The sequence below is a fragment of the Herpailurus yagouaroundi genome, unplaced genomic scaffold, assembly GCF_014898765.1.
Source record: "Herpailurus yagouaroundi ecotype Mexico unplaced genomic scaffold, PumYag 142, whole genome shotgun sequence".
Lineage (NCBI taxonomy): Eukaryota > Metazoa > Chordata > Mammalia > Carnivora > Felidae > Herpailurus > Herpailurus yagouaroundi.
This window is the reverse complement of record NW_024412397.1, coordinates 1,099,169-1,107,037: the sequence shown is the minus strand read 5'-3', so window position 1 is coordinate 1,107,037 and position 7,869 is coordinate 1,099,169.

Below are 7,869 nucleotides of genomic sequence, written 5' to 3'. Positions count from 1 at the left end.
GCCCGGCCTTCCTCGTGGCCGCCCCGGGACTGAAGCCGGGCGAGCCCCGCCGCGGCCTGGGGGTGGTCCCTGCGCGCGGGGTGTGGGAGGGGGGGCGGGGGAGACCCGGCTTCCCTCCGGCGGTGGCCGGGCGAGCGGGGGGCAGCGGCCGGGTGTCCCCGGGGGTGGCGCGGGGCTCGGGCTGCCCGGCTGGTCCGCTGGCCGCGGGGCCGGGCAGCCCGGACGCGGAGACGTGTCCTTGTGCCGCGAGCCCCGGGCCGTGCGCACGGAAACAAAAGGACAGAAAAGTTTATCACGCGGCGGCGGAAAGTTTGGCGACACGGGTGCGTGTCCGCGTCGGGAGCCGGCGGGCGGCGGGCGGCGGCCTCGCCCGGGTCTTTTTGTGGCCGTGGAGGTGGGGAGCCCCGCGTGCAGCCCGGGCACCCGAGATGAGAGCGGCAGATATGCTAAAAAGAAACGCTTGCATATGGTGGGTAGATTAGGGACAAAGAATCTTTTTGTCATGGAAATGGTTTTTTTTTTTGTTTTGTTTACTTCATCACATAGAATTTCTCACACTTGGTTTGTTTTGTATTGGCCTCAATGACTACATGATCAAATGAATGGATTTATTTCTGCCGAATGAGAAAGACAGTCTTTCCCTCAAAAGAACTACATTGCATCCCAGCGAGGAATTTTAAAGCTTTATTATTGTGGCTGCTGAATAGCTTAAACTCGGCTTTCACAGCCGCTCCAAAATGCAACAATGTAAATACTTCTCCGCTTTGTAGGCTCCTTATCAAAATGTGCACTGTCTCCTTCTATTAAAGCATATTTTAATTAATAGAGTAAAACCCCTCGTGTTTAACAATTAGCAAGCCGAGGCCCTGCTATTCATTTTTAATTCCACGTCAGAGCCGGGAGCCCGGTGAGCTGATAGTGTAAACACGTTGAGGGATGTGTAGCCCACATTCGAAAACCCAAGATGCAGCAAATTATTTACCAGTCCGCCTCTGGATCCTTGCCCTTACCCAGTTTATTCGGTGCTGAGACCTACTCAGGATTTTCACCCGTCGTCGTCCGATTAAAGTTTGTCAAGCTGGTGTTTTCCACCGTCGTTGGGAATTGTAGTCAAGACATTGCCACAGTTCCTGATCGTATTTTGCAACAGGCCAGAAATAGCCTGTCTGGGGCTGAGCCTTCCTCAAGTAGTGTGTTTCCTGGATTGTTTTAAGGGTACTTTGGGGGGAACTGTTTAAAAAAATAAGTTCTTTCTGATTTAATTATTCTGAACTGATTGTTGGTGGAGTATAAAAGATACCCTGTTCTCTGCTCACTCGAGGAATGCTCGCGGATGTATTAGTCTGTCGTGATCGTCGTGAGTAGGATAACGAAAATATTTTTCTTAAGGGAAATGCTGGTGAAAGCTCCCTTACTCCCAGCATGAATCACATATCCTGGAAATTTTAATTTTGTCAAATGCCGTTGGAAGTAAACAGACCGTGCATGAAGTTAGAAGAGAGCCAAGTTAGTTTACAGGGTCGTGGAAACAAAGTAAATACTTCTTTTGTATCACTTTGGGCGTGACATGTTAATGAAAGCGGGGGATGCGTGAAGAAAAATGGAAGGTTATCGATAATGCAAATACACGCAGAATTCTCAGTGCGGTACAGGGACGGCAGCAGGGCACAGCCATGTTAATTTACAGTAAAAAGAGTTTATTCCCCAAGAAAAGGATTTCCCAGGCTTTGGTGTTGAGGCAAGCAATGAAATGGTAGCAATCCAGAAATAGCTCCAGTGTTCCCCAAACCTGATCACCGTGGCAGAAATGAAATATGACAACGTGTCTAAAAGGAGGAAAGGTAGTGATGGCCGATGGTAAGTTCTAGAGTGACCGTGTTGTAGAATTTTATTTTAAGGATGCCGGAGACTAAACGTTCCCTGTGATAACTGTCTTTTGAGACGGCAGATCATTTCATTCCTATTTGTGAATGTGATGCAGCCTCAGAATTCAGTTCAATGTGTGCCATCAATAGTGAAACCTTTTGAGCCAGCTGAATATTTTTCTTCTAAGAAAAATTAATTAAAACTTCTGCCGGAACAGCACCTCTACCCCTACCGAGAACTTTAAGAAAGTGTGGTACCGCTGTCCTTTGTTGTATTAAATACATCCTAATAAAGATGTATATTTTATTGTCGTTACACGGAAAAGCTGTATTTAAGGAACAACAAAAGCGTGTTGTAATTTAAAACAATTTGCCATCCTGGATTTTGTTTGTTAGCACTAATTGTTTCAAAGTGTTTTTGTTTTCTGCCAACTTACACTCATATGGCTATCTTAAAAATCCTTTTAAATGTGGTGAGCATGTGATTGAAGAATTTACCAGTGGTATTCACAGACTGTGTTTAAACTAAGGGAAAGGAGGCCACCAGCCCTCGGTGAGGAGATCCTTTTTCTTTTATCTGTATATGCATGGTTTGCCTGGAGTGCTCCCCCAGCCCACTACACGCATTTACAATTCAGCATTCCAAAAGGAAACAATACAGAAGCCACTTTCTAACATTCGTAGGCAGATTGTTTTCTCTGAAACATGAAAGGTGAAAAGTAACTGAGGAGAGCGAGAGGAGGAAGGAAAAGAAGAATTTGCAAATATTTATCTTAAAAATAACATTTTAAAAACTTAACCTGTTTTAAAATGCCTAATTGGGTGGTCAACACAAAGCTCGCCAATTCCCACCTTCCAGAGAAAGAAGTGATTACGTGGCAGTTAGGGGTTTTTTATGTGCATTTAAAACTTCACAACATGCATAATCCAGTATTTTTAGATCTGTTCAGAGCCACAAAAAGAAGGCAAGCTGATTATTGTTTGCATACACGATGATGGCAAAAGTGGGTCAGATTTCATTTTCAACTGGAACCTCTGAGAGGGTTTGCCATTCGTGTCTAGGTAGCTCTGAGAATATCCCGGGGAAGTCAACGAAGATCCAGCCAGGGCGCCCGTTGTGTGCACTGAGCATTAGTAGGAGTTTAGCATTCTTAACTGTGAGAATTGACACAGGGGGTTTTGGTTTTGGTTTTGGTGGGGTTTTTTTTTTTTTTTAAAGCAAAATAAGTCTTAGCTGCTAATGAGGTAATGCACTGTCTCTTAATGTTGCAAAGTAGCTCTAAGAAGGATACGTTTTGCATAATATTTATACAGCAGGAAGTTGTTTTTGTTCTGTTACTTTTTATTTTCCTACATGATTTGTAGACCAGTCACCAGAATAAGACCAAAACATGCTAGGAAGATGAGACCCGGTCCCACTCACCCTGGGGCAGGTTGGAGTCGAGCACGGGGCGAGTTGTCACATGTGTAAAATCTGTGTAAAAATTGAGTGCTTTAATTCTGCTTTAGATACACTCTTACATTAAAAAAAAAAAAAAAAGTCCTGCTCTTAGATTTTTCTCTTGTCATTTAACAGTTCTAGGACTTAAAATGCAGTTGACTGTCAGTGTGGTTTCCAAGCAGACAAATAGCCCTAGTCATGTTACAGAAAGTGTAAAATATTAACCGAAATAATGAAATGCCGTAATGGGCTCTATTTATGTTAGAGATTAAGATTGATCTGTTGGTTAATTAAAGGGGACCTCCTCGCCTCGGCGGAAGTGTCCACCGGAGACCTGATGGCACCACTGTGGTGTCTGAATCTTGTCCTCCGTGGGCCTGTCTTTTCCAGTCGTCCCTGGTCTGCTCAGGCTGCCTCTGCGGCCCGCTTCCCGCTCCAGCAGCCGGGCCCCGGGAAGGCAGGGCTGCGGAGTGTGGGGCCCTGGCTCTCCCCGAAGGTGGGTAGTTAGAGGCGCCGTGACAGGCCTTGCTGATTTAACCTTTGCCTGCTTTGCCCTGCCAGGGGTGGCCACTAGATGTCAAGCTCATAATACAATTAGTGCATCTGTGCTGTTGACCTTGGCAGCCGGACTCAACACTGTTCTATTAAGTGTTAACACTGAGTCTGAGAGTTAACTGGAGACCCGCGAGCCTGCTCCGTGCTGCCCGGCTTATCGAATGCCCATCTCCTCCGGCACAAGTGTTTATAGTTCTTAAAGAAGAGAGGACGGTTTCCTTTTGTTCGGCCATTCCGTCTTGAACTGTGTAATTAACCCTGCAGGTGCCGTGGCACTTCGTCTGAATCCGTGGGCCTCCCTGGGCCCCCTCTCGCGAGGCGGCGCCGTTTGCTAATTCCGTCGTGTGGCTCTGTACGTGCAGAGCCGCCGGCCTCAACGACCCAGGGCGCTGGCTTTTCCCAGATGGCCTTTGGCATATGTGGAAAGCCGTAAGGTGCCGACAGATCACGGAAATGATTTAATAACCCAACCCCGGGTGCAGAGCGGCTGCACCCAGCGCGTCAGAGCCCTGCTCCCGGACACAGTGCACTGATGCTTCTCCAGGGCTGCTGAGACCCAGGTGTGTCTGCATCTACGGGGTCTCGCTCACTTCTGGCTCCTGCGTGTGTGGGCTACTCCCGAGGAGGCGTGCCGGTCACGCGTGGCTCTGCACCGTGCTCGTCTTCCCCAGAAGTGACCCCACACGAACCTTGTCTGCCCCCCCTCACCAGGCTTTGGGTGACCTGGGTCGCCTGGGTGCCGTACGTAGGGAGTCGTTGCCGTGTGGGCACGGGCCGGACCGTCGGGAGGCAGCGGCCGCTGTGCGACCCCCACAGCGTAGCAGACACCTTCGTGTTGCGCGAGGAGTCCAAGCCGAGGTCGGGCCACGTGTGTGGCTGCACTCCACCTGCGCGACTCCATAAGGGGAACCGTGTCCCCCCCCCCCCCCATGAGAAACTGCAGAGGTTTGAAGCAGAGGACGTTTGGTGACTGTGCCACAGGTGGTCCTTACTTAACAAATTTGAGATGTGGGCCACTGAGGCGACAGAAGCCCGCGCGCGGGTCAGTGCTGGCGTTCAGCATAACCAGAGCGCCCCCCACTGTTCAGCTCCATGTGCACAAGCTCGGAGGTCCGGGGAAAAGGACAAAATTTTTCTATTGCGTCTGGAATTTCTTCTACATTGTTAAACACAGTAGGGGTCTCTATTTGTCCCCTCCTGTTTCGCAGCTTGGGCTCAGTGTGTGATAATTCATCTTTCTTTATGGGATTCAAAGCTATCATAAGGAGTTAAAAAGAATTAATTTGCAAGAAAAGAAGTGTCTTCTAACAATTCAGGAAAACTTGAAAAATGCTTTCTAGATTTTTAAGGGGTGGTAAAGGCAAATGAGAAAGTACTTTTTCCTTTCCCGAAGGCCCACGTGGCATTTTATGGTTCCCAGTTAAAGTGGAGAAGTTAACATCCCTTTCCCGGCACTGAACGATGCTTTTGTTAATGGCAGAGAATTAAAAGTGGGTAGCAGAAGCGTAGCAGGACGAACGTGGGCATCTGGGGTTGGTAACCAAAATTATAAACCCCTGTTTACCACGTGTTTGCATTGGGCAGCTTATTTAGTAGGTACTGTGCTCCTGCAAAGAGAAAACCGAAGAGCCCTGCCGGGAACCACGTTTGAAATCGAGGGAAGCTCAGATATTCTTAAATCTGTCGCCACAGTGCTTCTCACTTGTGGCTCTGAGAAGATGGTCGCGAGTGTGGGTTCTCTGCCTGTCGTCTGCCACCTCGGCCCTCAGAAGACTGTCAGACACTTTCAGGCAGTGGAAACACGATACGCGTTATGTAACAGCAGGCATTAAAACTGAGAATAATGAAACGGTTTGGGGGGTTCCTTTCCCGTCGAGGGATCTGTGCCTAAGAAAGGAAACCTTTCTCGTAAAGAATCCCCGTGTGTTTTATTTTTTTAATTTTTTTTTCAACGTTTTTTATTTATTTTTGGGACAGAGAGAGACAGAGCATGAACGGGGGAGGGGCAGAGAGAGAGGGAGACACAGAATCGGAAACAGGCTCCAGGCTCCGAGCCATCAGCCCAGAGCCCGACGCGGGGCTCGAACTCACGGACCGCGAGATCGTGACCTGGCTGAAGTCGGCCGCTTAACCGACTGCGCCACCCAGGCGCCCCTATTTTTAAGATTGGTGTGGTAGGGGTTCTTTTGTTAGAGGCTTTCTTTAAAAGGCTGCGGACCTATTTTCCTTCTGTAGACCCGAGCAACGCAGAACTTGCTCGAGAACATTCGAACAGTGATAAAAGCCCCAAAATCCTTCGGTATAAGTAGCAAGTGTGGGGATAGCTGTGAACTAATTATGCATTTCCTCTCGTAAACTGAAGCAGCTTTATTTTTCAGCCCCTGTTCCCTTCCCTCCCCCGACCGCGTTCAGGAGAACCGGTTCAGCCTTAAAGCTCCAGCGCCCAGCTTGAAGCCACGGCCGGTACATGTCTGACCAAGGCCCAAGGAGAGTTTTCCTGGAACAGCCTCTTCCTCACAGGGCCTGCCGCGGGTCCAGCATACGCTCTGGGCACCTTCGGGAGCAGCCTCGACCAAACCCTCTTGTTGCCCAGGATGGGGGGGGGGGACGCCCTTGGTTGCTGGCGAAGGGGTTAGCGGCTGTCTTCCCTCCCTGTGGTCTGGCCCCTGCCCTGTAGATGCCTGCCTCAGCCCGGCCTGTTTACAGCCCGAAGTCTCTCCATCCTTGAACAGGCAGGATGCAAAAAATAAATTACTTTGGCAATAGCGATGATGATTATAATGCTGGGTTTTCAGTCCCCTCTCTTAAGAAAGAAAGCATTTCTAATTGCTCTGGAAGTAAATCACACACTCTTGTATCCTTGTACTATTGTTACACCGGCTCGCTGACACAGTTTTACCTTGAAATAAAAATTGGTAGCCGTGTTAAATGATGGATGTCATAACTTCTATTTGTGAAATACGAAGGCCAATTTCAAACGTAAATTAAAGCACCAGCACGGCTGCATGCGTGTGAATCCGACATAGAATTGGCTTAAAACAGTGGCGGGGTTAAAGGGCGTTAGAAGTTGTATAAATTGGGAGCTGCATTCAGATTTTCCCTTTAAAAAAAAGAGCACTGCCATCTCAGCACGTACGCACTTAATCACCGGAATGAGAAGCGCTGTCAAAGCAAGTTATAACAACTTCCTTTGTGTCGCCCTCTCTTGTGAGCGCATCAGAAGTTGGTGGCCTCACTCTGCACTTAACCTGGGAGTCGCAGTGCGCCTAGAAGCTCGGCTCCGGGGAGGCTCCTCCCCAGCGAAGTCCCTTGAAGTGCTCCTTGCTGCTGTTGAACAACATTCTTAAGGCGCGCGGGCCCAGAGTGCAAATCCGTAGTGAAATAGTAGAGTTTTCATCCGTATGCACCCTAGTCCAGACTCTCGCGGAACGTGTGGCCCCCTGTGACTTGGAGGGAGTGCTAATCACGTTCAGAGTTTGATGGCGAAGACCGATCACGCTGTATTTGTACAAACCCCAATTAAAAAAAAGAAATATGTGGAGATTCTAAATTATTTGCCCCACGAGAAACCCCAGTTATGTTGAATTTTTTTTCCTTCGCTAACTGTAGTTTTTAAATTATGTTTCGGTTAAAAGGCAAATTCATTATGAAACTTTGCTCATAAGATCCAGCAGTGGTCTGTCCTGTCAGGTTCATTAACATAATGAACTGTTAGCAGGCCCAAATGGCCAGAATTGGCATTTTTACGCGGTCCCCCCCCCCCCGGGTAGCTCTCCTTCCTCAATTTTAAAGGAATACGTGGAAGGTCATTCTACTTTGACAGGAGTATTTTCGCTATGTTTAGGGGTTTATCGTTTATACTTGCATTAAACACACTGGCTATTCTTTGGTAGAAAGTGCTGGAATGCCCTGTGCACAGGTCGTGCAGCTGGGAGACACTTGTGGCCTTTGCAGACCTGCCCGGGGAGGAGGAAGTTCCCCGGGACAACACTTCCTAAGTTCCCTGAA